The following is a 14,463-nucleotide window of genomic DNA, read 5'->3' as shown; positions in this document are numbered from 1 at the left end:
GATAGGAAAGGCAGCAGAACACAACAGACACTAGTATGCAATATGTAAATCAATGGATGTGTAACTGATGTGAATTCTGCAGTCTGTATTTGGGGTAAAAATGGGAGCTCATAACCCACTTGAAATCAAAGTGTGGAATAATGATATGTCAAGAACTATGTAATGTTTTGAACAGCCAACAATAAAAAATTAAAAAAAAAAAAAAAAAGGCTTCCCTCATTGTCCTACACCTCCCAGGAAGAGCGGGAACAATCACCTCACAGAGCGGAATTGCCCCTTCCAGGATCCAGGCTCATGGATAAACATCCTGAGCAACAAGTGGCAATTGTCCCCTCAAGGGATAGGGACTTCTCTGCGCTATGTTGCAGAGTGGGAGGCCAACCTTACTGGTGACTGAGTTACACTCTCCAGCTGGGTGCTGAGGCGCTCAGTCACAGAAATGGGTGTGTCTTGCTACAGCCCCATGGGTGAAGCTATGCTCACCTGTTCCTTTGTAATATAACCCCTTGCCCTGTTTAGGATAGAATCTTCCATGGAAGTGCCTTGTGTGGGTCCCCTCCTCTTACTGTGCCCTTGGGTGTGGCCTACCCAGGTGTCAGTCAACCTGCTGACAGTGGACATCATGAAGATAGACTCAGCCCCCTGAAACCTGGCCCCTTGCCTCATTTGAGTAGCTTCTCCTCAATAAAAGGGGTCAGCGCATGCTCTCCCTCTGTCTCTTTCTGTGGACCCTTAAGGTCAGAGGAGCCGTCACAGCTACCCCCAAGAAAAAGGTATTTGTGTCTCTTGTGTGGTTATTTCGTGCAGCCCAGTCAGCCCAGTTTAACTAGAGTGACCCCTGAGCCTTTTAGTCAAGAGAACAGAAACCCGGCATTGCAGAACCAGAACTGGAGAGTGATCAGCCAGACCACACTTGACCAAGGCAACCCAGTCATACAGACCGCTCAGCCCCACTGCCGATCCTTCCCCTATTTGGACCTAAAGCTCTGACAGCACCCTGAAGTTAGGTTGAGATGCTGGGTCTCACTCTGCCTTCTCAACGTGGCCATACTGATTAAAGTTTTCCCTGCTTTTCACCATGTTGTTTTTTGCTTGGGGCAGGGGGCCCAATCGGGTTCATGGAGACCCCTGGAGGCAGGCCTCTGGCCTAGGGTGCCAGTCACAAGTTCACTCATCCAGTGTCACTGTGTAGGTCAAATGTGATACTCGTGCAAGTTCTCTGTAATCTGAAAATTCTCTGAAAAATTTAATTTAAAAAAATGATAGCAATTAAACGCTAAACTGAATATCAGCAAGTGCCAGATGCACGCACTCTTAGGAAGGAGAGAGACGGATGTTGGCTTAGGTTTTTGGGGGGAGGGGTGCAGGAGGTGGCTGCTGTGGGGCTGCGTGTTCTCACGTGGAGGAATGGCATGCTGTGGGGGCTGGGGTACTGGGTGAGTGCACAGGGTCTGAGACTGGGATGGCAGTGAAGACACCGTCTGAGAAAGAGTGGGAAGGGGGCCGTGCAAGCTAGTTTGGTGGGATTTAACCGGGGCTCTGAAAGCCTCGCATGGGTTTGTGGCAATGGACCCCAGGAAGGCCTCAGAAGTGGTGAGCAGAGGGGACCTACTGGTATCCATGTTTCAGCCTCCACGTCCTCTTACCTGAGCTCACTCCCAACTAAAAGGACTCCGTGCCAGCACTGAGGATTATGCAGGATGAAGCCCCCACCCCTAGGCCTTCTGGCGGTCTGCCCTACCCAGTTGGGTAGAGTCATCACAGATACTGCAACAAAAAAACCCTTTTATTAATAGCACACTTTCTCCCTTAGACAAAATCTGATTATGACCTGAAATGAAATATCACCAAACCGATCAGAAAGAAACTGCTATTTATCTCCAGATCCCTTGGGAATGGGCGGGGTGGGGGGGGGCGGGCAGGAGATAAAACCACTGATGAGATCACTTCTCCAGTCTGGGAACTGACACCCAAACAGGCCTTGGTTTTATTTATGATTAGGAAAAGTCCTACCAACATTAACACTCATCTGAATGTTTCGCTCCTGCAAAGGTTTCTTCTTCCCACCCTCTGAAATGTGAAAGGGGAGGGATTTCTTGTAAAGAGCAAAAATTTGCTCAGCATTGCAAAGCTGGCTGGTGGCCACAGCAGATGGCTGCAGCCTTCCCATTTCCCAGCGTGACGTTCTCTTCACTGCTGCAGGCCCTGGAGAGCAACACAGAGGGGACAGGAACGTTGGGCAAGGGCCGTCACACTCTGAGATCTGTGACTCTCCTCTTGCTTTGGGGTTTCCCACGAGCTTCTCTATGTGGAACCCACAGCTGTTCCCCAGTCACCACCACCGAGTCCCCTGGCCTGTATTCATCCTCAGAGTCTCAGCAGAGACCTTGGGAAACCTTTGACCTTGTTAAAGGTCAGGGCCCTGCTCTTTGACCTGCACTGTACCTTACTGTAACCATGTCCAACCAGCATTAGGGTAATTGTTTATTATTTAATCATCATTGTTTCGGCACAATAGATGGTATCTATTTCCATCACCACTCCCCCAACTTCTGGGACATATTTTGTCCTTGGGAAATTTCTGCTAAATTAATGAAACAACAGTTTTATAGATGAAAGTACTCTGAGGCCCACTGAAATTACATGACTTGTCCGAGGTCTCACACACAGCTAATAAAAGATGACAAGGCTGTTCTCCCTGTCCACCTAGTGCTGCTTCCACAATGCCACACTGGTCTCTAGGTTCACACACGACATTGTCATCAGATAAAAGAAGATATTCGGGAAAAAAAAAATCTGCCAATTGGAATTTCAGTATTCTGGGTTTGGAGAATTCTTTCAGCGAGGCAGCACGTTCAGACGCCAGATATGCTGGGGCGTCCCAGGGTAGGCACACTCTGTGGACAAAGACCATTGGCCTTAGTGGACCTTGGTCTTGTTGTGGGGTGCCATATTGAATATTAAGATGACATTACTTGGAAGTGAAATTGCCCCCTTGTTGTTGGAAAGCCTGGGTTGATATGCTCCTGGAATTCCCAGTGTTATGGTTTGGATGTGAGGTGTTCCCCCAAAACTCAGGAGTGAGACAATGCGAGGTGGCAGTGAACGGGTTCTGGAAGGGTCTTTTAGTCCAAGCAGCGAACAAGCTGACTACAGCACCAGTGTTCTTGAATGGATGGCATTTCATCTGGTGATTTCCGGCTGCCAGGCCAACCGAGTAGCACGTGTGTGTGTCCTACTCCGCGTCTTGTAACCCCACTGTTATTACTGCCACAGGTCCTGCCCGCTTTGTCCCCTGAAGGGGAGCTCTCTTTGCTGCCTCCTTTCTCCCTTTGCTGGGCCTGGGTTGCTGACACCATGGACACCGCAGATGCCAACAGCTGCCCTCGCGGTCACGTAGGGCAGCAGAGAGTCCAACTCCGTGTACGCTGGTCAAGCACCTCCTGTGCGCATGGAGGACTTCCCTCTCCTAAGGCTTTCCAGATAGTGCTGCCTGGTGAGAAGTCTGGGAGGATTTCTGACCTCATACAGAGACTGTCAACTCCAGGAAGCTGCTGCTTTGTTGGGAAATGGACTCGTTAAGTGGCCCCAGGGAAACGGAAGTCAACGGTTATGGAAGCTGTTGATCCCACTGAGGAGTCGGTGAAGGCTTTAAGCGGGGTGAGACTTGAGTGAGAACCCACAGGGTGTTTAAAGGCAGCAGGGCTGGGAAAGAAAGGGGATTCCAGGCTGCTCAAGAAAGCACAGCTGGCTCTGAGGAAGAGTCCGTGGCCCAGGTGGCCCGGCTCTGGCCGGATCTGCAGGGTTCCCACCTCCCCTGTGGGGACGTTCCCAGCAGCTCCGGTTACCAGGGCATTCTGGGAGGCAGGGATTCCTGAAGGCTGTGGCCCATGGAGGAGGACAACCACGGGAACTTTCCTCTCTCCACACCTCGTAAGGTGTTAGGACTTGAATGTCCCCAGACAGGGTGGGGGTAGGGTGGCTGATGATGTCCCAGGCCTAAGGACCTTCAGAAGAGGCTTTCCACGTTTGACCAAGGCGGCAGATCACTGTGTTAAGAAACCTGAGTAAAGAGTGGGTCTTCTTCCTCCTCCCTCCTCCCCATCCCCACCATACTCAGTCTCTGTATATTCTTAAATTTGACGATGATCCTGATTCCAAATCCGTCACCAGGCTCTGGGTAACCTCAGCCAGTCCTACTTGATTCAAAGGGCTCCCTCTCCCCTCTCCTCTCTCTGTCACACACACACTCTGTTCGCCTACTTGTTTAACGACATCGTCAACATTTAGCACAGGTTTTTGAAACCATACGATATTTTTTCCCTCAGAAAGGCCAACCTGGATCAGCTGGTGGATCAGAGATTGCAAACAGGCCCACGAGGTAGACGAGAGCAGTGAACGGGTTCTGCTGATCCACGGCCCCACAGCTGGCCCAGCGCGCCCTCCCTGGGCTTGTCACCACCTACGTCCCCCATTTTGACTGGCAGCCTGGCTGAAGCCTGGCCCCACCCCTCCCTAGCTAGCGGCACATGTAAAGGTCCCCCCCTCTCCGCACCTTAGTTTCCTCAACTCTAAATGGAAGATAAGAATTGCCCCTCCATCCTGGGATGGTTGTGGGAGCTACACAGGCCAATTTAAGTAACGTAGTTAAAACAGCGCCTGGCCTGGAATAAATGTCCAACGAATGCCCTCGTCCATCAGGCCCCTGGCAACATTTGAGCTGAGATGCCTGCTGTGGTCCCCAGGGAGGGGCTTGAGCAACCAGAAGGGACCCCAGTGACAACGCCCAAATGCGTACCCAGCAGACACCTTTTATGCCCCATTATCTCAGAGCCAGCAGGAGTGCAAAGCTCAAGCAAAAATTGGCCTGTGTAGCTCCCACCAAAGGGACCTGAGGAGAGGGAAGACTTGGTGGCTTTCTCTGGAGTCTCTGGTTCCACAGAGACCATCCTAATTGAAAATCTCCTCCTCCTCCACCTCCTGCCCTCCTTGAGGACGCACGAGGTTATTGTTTCCTGGCGTACACATGCTGTTGGTGTTTGCTTTCCTGCTCGACATAGCCAGGGAGAACCCTTCTCTCTAGTGATCCCCGGGGTCTAGTTTGGGCCTGGCTGGATGCTTGTACCTGCTTGTTGACTGACTAACCAACTGACTGGCTATGGCTTGGGGATGGAAAATAACTGGAGCTAAGGGTGTGTGGGCTGTGTTACTTCCACTGGCACCGGGCTTGTGTGCCTACACACACCTCTGGAGGCCTCTGCGGGGTCAGGCCATGGGGTGGGAGAGCAGGGGAGGGCTACAGCAGGGCAAGGGGAGCAGGACTGGGGCCTGGGCAGAACAGTTGGGGCTGCAGCCCAAGTGGCAGTGTGTGGATCCGGTAAAGTGGCTAGACACTTGGGGACCCAGCTCAGCAGGGATGGGACAGGCCCAGGAATTCCAAGATGGCATGGTCTTGAGCCCGGTCAGTGGGCAAAGAGATGGTGGCACCAGTGAGCAGAGATCCCAGGAAGAAGCAGTTTCTCACGGCTCTAAGGGAGAAGGGTGGGAGGTGCAGCTAGGTGCTTGCAGGCTCCTGGGTGGTAGGTCCCTGGGGGTGAATCTGTGCCTGCTTTTTGTTTTGAAAGTTCCCCAAGCCTCTAGCACAGTGTCGGCACTCACAGAGGTGTTTAAGTGAGTTAAAAAATGCAGCCGGAGTCATGTCAGGGCAGTTCCCGAGTCTAAACAAGGCACCAGGCCTCCTGAGGGTTTCTGCCATTCTCCCTTCGCCAAGAAGAGCAGAAGATGACTGATCCCGGGTAAGTGATAGGCACGACAGAGCTCTGACCCAGGAAAGAGCGGTGGGAATTCGCGTTTGGGCAGAGTCTCGACCTTCCCAGGGAGCTCCTGTGCCAGGTGCCTGTTGGCTGAGTGACGCGATAATAAGACCTAGAGACGAAATGGGGAAATGCAAGGAGGAGCCCAGTTACTTCTTCTTTAGGATCTCCTACCACTCTAGACCCTCCTCTCCAGGTCGCATGAAAGACCTCCTGTGCCCTCCCATCCCTTCTTTTCCTTCCTTCTTTGCTGATCCTGTCTGAGTTAAAAGACAGGCCCCAGGGGTTGGGTCCAATAACAGCCAGATAGGGCTGGAGGTTTTATGCGTAGACAGCACGTGTTTACTAACCCACATGGGACGAGCAGCCACTCTGTGCCAGACACTGTGCCTTGGCCATGCTGTGGTGGAGGGTGGTCCCAAAAGGTGAGGCAGGGAGAGGCTCGGACTTTACCAGGGAGCCCAAAGGCTGGGAAATGAATTGCCCAAAGGTGGGCTTAGTGCTTTTCTTCTGGGTCCCCTGGGCCCCGCTGTGATGCCACCACAGCATTTGCAGCTGAATTGTGTTGTAATCTACCTGCCGAAACAGACTGTAAGCTTCTGACACTACAGCAGCTTCCCGAGCTTTTCTGCAGGTGAGTTCCTGAGTAGGAGCCGGGGACAGCCCCTCACCCTGAGGAAACCCCATTTCCTCATCTGTAAAAGCGGGATAGCAGCAGTACCTCTTGTTGAGCCGAAGTCGGGGTTAAATGAGAGGAGGTAGGAAGGGCTCATGCTACACCCAGCACCCACCCAAGCTCCAAAAATGCTGCTGCTTCCTGCTCTGTTACACCCAGGAGGAGCTTCAATGCACCCCAAATATATTTTTTTAATCTCAAGCATCTAAGCCACCATGAATCTTGAGGACACTAGATTTGATATCTCTTATTAAAGCCCAGGATCAAAAGCATCAAAAAAGACACCCGGCCCTGGAATGTAAGCCATGTAATATGTACATTATTTTCAAGAAAGGAAGATGAATCTTTAAGTTTCTTGATAAGAAGGTAGGGGAAGGGAGAGCAGTTTGGCAAGTCCTCATTATCATAGGATCCGGCAATGCACTCCTGGCTACACGTTCAGACCAATGGAAAATAAGTCTTCCAACTCATCTCATGCTCACACGATCACAGCAGCCCAAAGGTGGGAATCTCTCCAATGTCCAGCAACAAGTGAATGGATAGACAAACCGTGGCCTTTACATACCATGGGTCACTAATCAGCCATAAAACAATCAAGTAGCAACACATGCCAATCAAGGCTCAACGCGGATGAGCCCTGGAAACTTCATGTTAAGTGAGAAAAGCCAGTCATGGAAGGTCACATGCTGTATGAGTCACAGATGTGAAATACCTGCCCTAGGTACCCCCCAGGCAGAGTGCAGGTGGGCTGCCAGGGGCTGGGAACAGGAAGTAAAAGGGAGAAACTGCTTAATGGATTTCATTGGCGGGGGGTAATGAAAATGTTTTGGAATGAGCTGAAGGTGGCGGTGAATGTCCCCAATGCCACAGAGCTGTTCACTTGGGAATGGCTGATTATATGTAATAGTAATTTATCTCGTGGAAAAATACGGGAGATAACACAACATTTCTTAAAAACTAAAAGACGGCACATGGGAAGAATGGCATAACCCTCATTATCCATCATTTGAGAAGCATCAAACGTGTTAAGGGACTCTTTGGTGTGTTTGTCCATTCCCTACAATACTGAGTGACCACAGGCCCAGTGGTTTAGATATTTTTTCCCCTCACTTTCACGTCCACCTTGAAGGAATAATATTTTTCATACTACTAAAATCTAACTCCTTGGAAAATGTCAGTCAGGAGCACCTGGCCTTCCCTGTGGTACACACCCTGTGACTGTCTCTGCCGCTGTCCCGGGCAGTGGGCTGGTGGGGGGCATGCGGTGCCTTTATCTGGCAGGGAGGTATCCTTTCAGCAGCCAGCCTGCAAGGTGGTGCCAGGCAGCCACGGCACAGCAGAAGCCCAGCTCTCTCCCCAGAGAGGTCAGGAACTCGGGCAGAGCAGGGAAGAACAGAGTCCTCGGGAACCCACAAGCGTCCTGAGGCACCTGGAAGAACCCTGCTTTCTTCCTGCCCCAGGCAAGTTTGGTGCCAGCATCCCAGAGGGCAGCGTCTGAGTTTCTAGTCTGGAAACTTGGAGAGCTCTGAGCAGCCCATGTCTGTGTGGTGGGGGGCAAAGCTGCTCCCCTCTCCCAGTGGAGGTTTCCCTAGGGGATGGTGGGGGTCGCCCATGTCATGAACCCCGAGGCTTTGATCTAGGCGAGTGATGTCTGGGCTGGGGACTGCTGCTGGCAGACTGTGGGCTTGGGGCAGGAGGGAATGTTTCAGTCAGGAGCAGAAGGTGGAGGGGGAGGCGGGAAAGGGATGAAAGCCAAAGTCGTTTACAAAAGAGGACTGTTAGATGGGGTAAGCCTGCAGGGTTGGCCTTTAGAGTGGCTTGTTCCCTGTTGGCTATGAAGTTTCTCCCTCGCACAATGCTGAACACCGACACATGCTGTGACATGCTGCTAGGTACCCTGCAGGTGGGGGGCAGCAATGGTTATTATCTTTGCATGCCTCAAATTCTTAGCACCACCATTGGATAAATGGCGAATGATAACCTCACATAGACACTGAAAGACTAGAGGGACTTCTGTTTACTCCAGGGTCCTGGTCACTGAGAAGGTCACTTTGGCCAGTGTTAGTTCCTAAGAGGTTTCAGATCAGTGGTGTTGGAGTGACTCTTTGGAGCCTGCAGGCTGTGGCCAGGGTTTTGGGTGTTTGATGACCACATGAAGAGGGGCTTTTGAAAGGCTGCATTTGTCCTGCTGGGGAAGTAGCTCGAGAATCTAGGGTTGGAAACCATAAGCAGAAGGTGCGGGCTCAGGATCTACCTGGGTGGGGGAGGTTATGTGAAGGCTCTAGACTCAGAGGGCGGCACTTTCTTCTTATTTACGGTGGCTACTGTCACATGCCGCTGAGGTTGGTACACAGCTTGCCCGCAGTGCCCTGCTGCTCCCATGATACTAAAGCTAATGGAACTGCCCACTGTCCCAGCCTCAGCCTCTGGGTCCATCTCTAAATCTTCTCCCTCTCAGGACAATCTAAAGATTAAATAATGTTCTATACCGTGCAACTCTCCCACTGCTATTATTCACACACTTTTTCCTTTCTTCTGCCAATTTTCTTTTATGATTTCCCCAGAAAACTAAAAGAAGGTGCTGATAGGCTTTCCTTCAAGCTATTCATCTTGAGGTGGGGGTTGTGTTCAAGGAGAGCAAAACCTCAACTGAAAAACATCCTAGGTGGGGTGGTGAGAGACAGTCAGGAACAGTCTGCTGTGGCTTACAAGCACAACCTCCTCTTCAGTTCTGGCCAAGAGATGCAGCAATGGTTAGGTTTTACTTCATTTGTTAGACACAAACTCCATGAGGCAGCTTGTTCACAGCCATGGGAGTAAGTCTCTCCTCAGGGGAAGGGACTGGGTCTGGCCACTGCTATGGTCCCTTGGGAGCTGCCCCTGGAAAAGTGAGCAGTTCATTTAAGAGCTTAGTTATCCTCTCGCAGTCGCCAACTAACTGTCGACTCGTGTCCCCAGTTGAAGCTCTGTTTGGAGGTTCGGATCAATGTGGGGGAATGCGGGGCACCCATGCTGGCCTATAGCCCTGGGGACTACCCTTCAAAGAACTCCTTGTGGATTTTCCTCTGGCTGCTTGGAGAGGGAAAAGGTCTATCCTGCCATTGTTCTTACTGCTCTTATTGCACCTGTGACAAGTCTCAGGAGCTCCATTGTTCACCGGGAGCCTTGCTCATCAAGCTGCAAGTTACACACTGACGTTGATATGGAAGGCTGACTCGAGCCCTGGTCTCCACCACACTCTCATCTGAGAGTCAAAACAGTCCTCACGACAAGTTTGGCAAAGCACCGAAAAGGTTTTAGCTCATCCAGGTGCTCAGTGTGGCCCGCCTACTGGAGGGGACTTTGGGACTCCTGGGAATGTTTAAGGGTTGAGGCTGAGGAGGCAGAAGGGCTGGGGGATGGCACAGGAGTGTCCCAGGAGGGGATCTACCCACGTCTCTCAGGCTCTGCTCCTGATTTGCTCCAGAGGCCACTGGGGGAAGGCTCAGCCTTCGGGTGTGATCTTTCCATTTCACCTCTCAGCCACCATTTGAACGTCCACGTGTCCTTGAGTATGGAAGTTCCAGGGGACAGAGACTCTAGATACCATAGGGTGTTTCTGAACAGAAGAGCAGAGTTGGATTCTGGTTCCTCCGTGAACCAGCTGGGTGACCTGGGCACTCTCTTCCCTCCCTGAACCTTAGTTCTCCTCTAAGAAGTGTCTCTAAAGTGTCTTTCCATTTGAAGTCTCTGAACCTGGGGTGACTTCCTGTTCCTCCTCAACAGCTGCTATTACTAGAACTCTGTTCACTTGACAGTTTGGATGCTGGTGTCAACTGGAGATGCGCTGTGTGGCACTATGTCAGGTTTCCCTGGAAAAGCACATACCCATCTAAGCCATCAAGTGGTGCTCAGACTCAGGGCCACCACACTGCGGGCTTAACCAGCACCGTGGCGAAGATTAGAAAAAGTGTCCCCTCCAGGGGGACTCAGTTGCAAGTGGGGTGGGTTCCTGACCAGGCTGGTGAAATCCTGGCTGCTTCCAGCCCCGTGCGACCTGTGCAGTGACTGATCTGCATATATATGTATCACGGGAACTTTGGCTGCTTTGGATTCTGACCACTTTGGCTAACAAGTAGAAAAGGTCAAGGCCAGAATAGATGCACACCAGTGGTAAGACAGAGGGGACTTTTATCAACACTGCCTTGAAATACCTCCTGCTGTTAAAAAGCTCCAATTCTGGGCTTGTGATGCCACTTAGATCCTATACCCACACAGCCCATTTGATTAGGGTCGAGTCAGGAGGTAAGATTAGTAATGATAATAAAAACCCTTACATTTTTATAGAGGCTTACAATTTATGTGGCACTTTAAATGTACTTTCTTTTTCAATTGGATTCTGATTCTAACCATTGCCCTGGTGAGTAATAATTATCCCCATTTTAAATACAAGGGAAATGAAGCTGAGAGATTCAAAGACTTGTTCAAGGACAGCTACTAAGTGGTCAAGTCAGGAATTGAACCCACACCTGTCTAGCTCCAAATTCAGTTTTATTTTATTTTTTAAATTCGTCCATACAAGTTATACAAGATCCTGATCTGGGCAATTGAGACCTAAGGAACAATTCTGCAAGGGCCTGGAATTAGTCTGAGCTGGGGATCCTCCTTGTTTTAGTGAAGGTGGGGCTCTCCCACCTTTTCTAAGGTGTGGTAAAGATTTGGGTCTGAGTTCTGGAGAGGTCCTGGCAGGTCTTAGTTGAACTCAGTATTCATTTTTCACACAGCAGAGTCATGAGGTGGGTGGGTGGGGGGAATTCCTGGAGATTCACTCACTTAGTGAATGCATCTGCGCTCCCTGTGTGCCATTAACCCACGATTACCTCCGACATTTTAGAAATTACCCTGCTGGGCATCTCGGGAAAGCCTGGAGTCTGGAGAGAGTCATCTCTCCATATAATGGGAAAATAATGCCCAAGGCCACATCTGTTGACGGAAACAAGCTCTTCAGTGTCAACGTGCCCTCCCTGCTAGTGTCCTCTTAGGCCACTTCAGCTGCCATCAACACTGCTTCCATACACAGCCCCTGGGACAGTTAAGTCGGAGCATCCTTGGCCTCTGCCTGAGCTGCGACCTGTCTACCCCACTGCCTGCTGACTCAGTCCCCCTGACCCCTTCTGGGCAGATCCAACTTAAATATGTCTCAGGTGTCATTGCTGCTTCCTGCAGTCAGCTTCCTGAGCCATCCTGCTCCACCTGTGTGAGTCCCATGGATAATGCCCCACGCGTTCCCCTGCCCTCCAGTTCAACACCTTACTATATTCTGCTCTTGATTCTGCTGCCTGAACACCGTGAAAACCCCTCCCTCTCCTAAATTTCCATGGCCATCATCTTCTTAGTGGCCTTGTGGTCTCTGCTTTTCATCTCCATGTCAGCTCCATCTGGCCATTAGTTCTCTCTCCAAACACAAATCTATCTACCCTTCCTCTACCTGATATGCAGTGGCTTCTTCCCTCTGCTACAGGCTGGAGGTCTCCTGAGGTTGTACAGGAGCGTAATCTCCATGACACTTCGTTTCCCCAGCTGGCCATCCACTTGGCTTGGGCTTTTTACCTTGTCCAAAAGACCCTTCCCCTGGAAGCTCCTCATCCTTTTTTTTTTAAGACTTTGCTCATGCATCACTTCTGAGGTATTGACTTCTCAGGAAATTCCTGGGGAGGAATTCCTGTTCCAAAGCAGTAAAACTTTGGATGGTTTTACTACTATTATGATGTATATATTTGGAACCACAGTTTGTTTCTGTAGCATCTATTTGCCAGGCTTGGGATCCTTAAAGGCAGAAACTATCTCATTATCAAGGCCCTGGCATGCTCTTAGCTCACAGTAGGTTCAATAACATTGAATGAATTGATGGGACGGATGCTCCTCCCTGATCAAATCAATAACAGCGTGTGGAGTGTTGGTCATCCTCCTGGATTTTGTCTTGTGGGAAAAGGGCAAAGATCATCCTCTTACTGTCTAAGCTGAAAGCTGTCAATGTGTAAAGGCTAAGAGAAATTTTTGTTTTGCAATGCATCTCTTTCCTAAAATTGTATCTGGGATGGGGATGGGGAGTTATAATTTCAGATAAAATGAAGAACTTGACCAGATTTTTCAGCACAGGGTAAAGGGCAAGCATATCACATTAAGTGACTGGTAGAACTGAGTCAGCTTAAGGTCAGTGAGACCCTTGCAGGATTCTGTAGGTAGAACTTTCAAGCCACTTATAAAAGGGTTAGAAACAAGATGCACCAATACTATGTTTAAGTCCTGCTCTTTGTAACTCAAGACTTTCTTATTAACCAGCAGGACTGCAGAACGGGGGTTCCTTAGGGTACCTTCAGTTCTTAGGAGCTGTAGACCAGTGAGTGAGAGCAAAGGCTTTGGAAGGCAGGTGCTTCCTGGATGCCAAGTGGCTGTTTCTCCCCTTCTTCATTCAGCAGTCAGAACAGTCCTGCAGGTTACCATGGTGTGCTGGCTGCTGGAGATCTCTTAAATGAGGGCGAGCGGTGGCCTCTGCTTCAGTTTCCCTTTCGGTTAGGCAGGGCTGGTGTTCACAGCAGCCAGTGTCTATCATTTACTTAACTCTGCTGTTACACAAAGTACTTCCTTAAACTTTTTAAAACAGGAGGGGAGCAGACCCAGTCGAGTCCCCTAGTCTACCTGCAGGGTCTGAGAACAGACCATTTAGAGAGTCGAAAAAGTCTGGAAACAATCTGGCCGCTGGAAATTCCCCAGAGTCAGAGTTACAGCAGGCAGGTTCCACTCCACCCCTGGCTCCAGGCCACATTTTCGTTTGGGCCAGTTTCTTAGCCCCATAGAATATTTGGCTTCGCCTAGAAACCTCCAAGCCTGGGATGCTTTGGGAGGGTCACGGTCTTGACTTCCCGGCTGGAAACCGAATGGCTCTGTGCCCCTTTCAAACTGCTCCTAGGCAGCTGTTGTCCACTGGAGTAAGAGAACTCCACCCCAAACTCTGGAGGAGCCCATGTGGCCTCTGCCCAGAGCAGATGGAAGCCTGCGGAGAACCCTCGCAGGGAAGCACAAGTGCTGACCCGCAGAGGTGTCGGAAAGGACCCTCCGACCTCACTGACCTCGGGGCCCCGAAGTCCCCTTCCAAACACAGGGACACAACACAAAGTCTTGAGACTCACCTTTGGGCGCAGGGGGCTTCCTTGGCTGGGATCTGTCCCGCGCTCCCTTGAGTGACAGCGACCGGGCGGGCGAGGTGGGGGCTCCTCAGCGTCCAGGACGGCGCGGCCAGCAGGCGCCTACCTGCCGCAGCGCCCCGGGTGCGCCCTGCCCGCCCTGCCTTGCCGCTGGCCGGCGCCTCGCATACTTGAGGGTTCACTGCCACCCGTTCTGCCCNACGCCGGCCGCGCCCTCTCCTCGGCCTCGCCCCCGCCCCGCTGTGACGCGCTCTTGCCCCTCCGCGGCGGAGCGCGCCTCCTTCAGGACACCGCCTCCTGGCCGGGTCCCGGGCCAGCCGGTCTCTTTCACAGACGCCCCAGTGTTCCCAGGGACGGAGCTCAGGGCAAACGGGCTCAAGGGACAGGAGCCCCGCGCTGCCTGATAGAGGGACTTCTTGGAAAGGGGGTGGGAGGCCTCGAGAGGGACACCTCGAGGGGTGGGCAAAGCTCCCCTGCCTTAGCTGATGAGGGAAAAGTGACAGTCCCTCTAGGTGACGCCCTGTGCTCTAGCAGAGCTTGGGGTGACTTCTCAGAGATGTCTTGGCCACGCACTGAAGGTGTAAGGAAAACTGTCAACAGGCGTTGTCAGAAGTAGAGAAGGAGGGGGGAGCCAACTCCCAAAGTTCTCTAGAGCTCTTCCTCTCACCCCCGTTCCTATCTCTAGTTCTGGACGATGACAAACAGGAAGACAGTGCCAGCGGTGCAGGTAGCTCTGGCACGTGTAGGTTCTGATGGCCAGGAAACTCGATTAGTTCTCCAAGGTTTCTGC

General features: G+C 51.4%; 1 protein-coding gene across 1 annotated transcript in view; it reads right to left on the bottom strand.

Moving 5' to 3' along the window:
• Positions 1 to 13,869, bottom strand: part of Kiaa0040 (KIAA0040 ortholog) — a 36,831-nt gene extending 22,962 nt beyond the window's left edge. The window contains exon 1 of the mRNA XM_015491788.2: positions 13,659 to 13,869. The gene's annotated coding sequence lies outside the window, so the exon portion shown is untranslated. The remainder of the gene's footprint in view (positions 1 to 13,658) is intronic.
• Between the last annotated feature and the right edge of the window lie 594 nt (positions 13,870 to 14,463).

This window comes from Marmota marmota, unplaced genomic scaffold (genome assembly GCF_001458135.2).
Source record: "Marmota marmota marmota unplaced genomic scaffold, marMar, whole genome shotgun sequence".
Classification (NCBI taxonomy): domain Eukaryota; kingdom Metazoa; phylum Chordata; class Mammalia; order Rodentia; family Sciuridae; genus Marmota; species Marmota marmota.
This window is presented reverse-complemented; position numbering and strand designations above follow the sequence as displayed.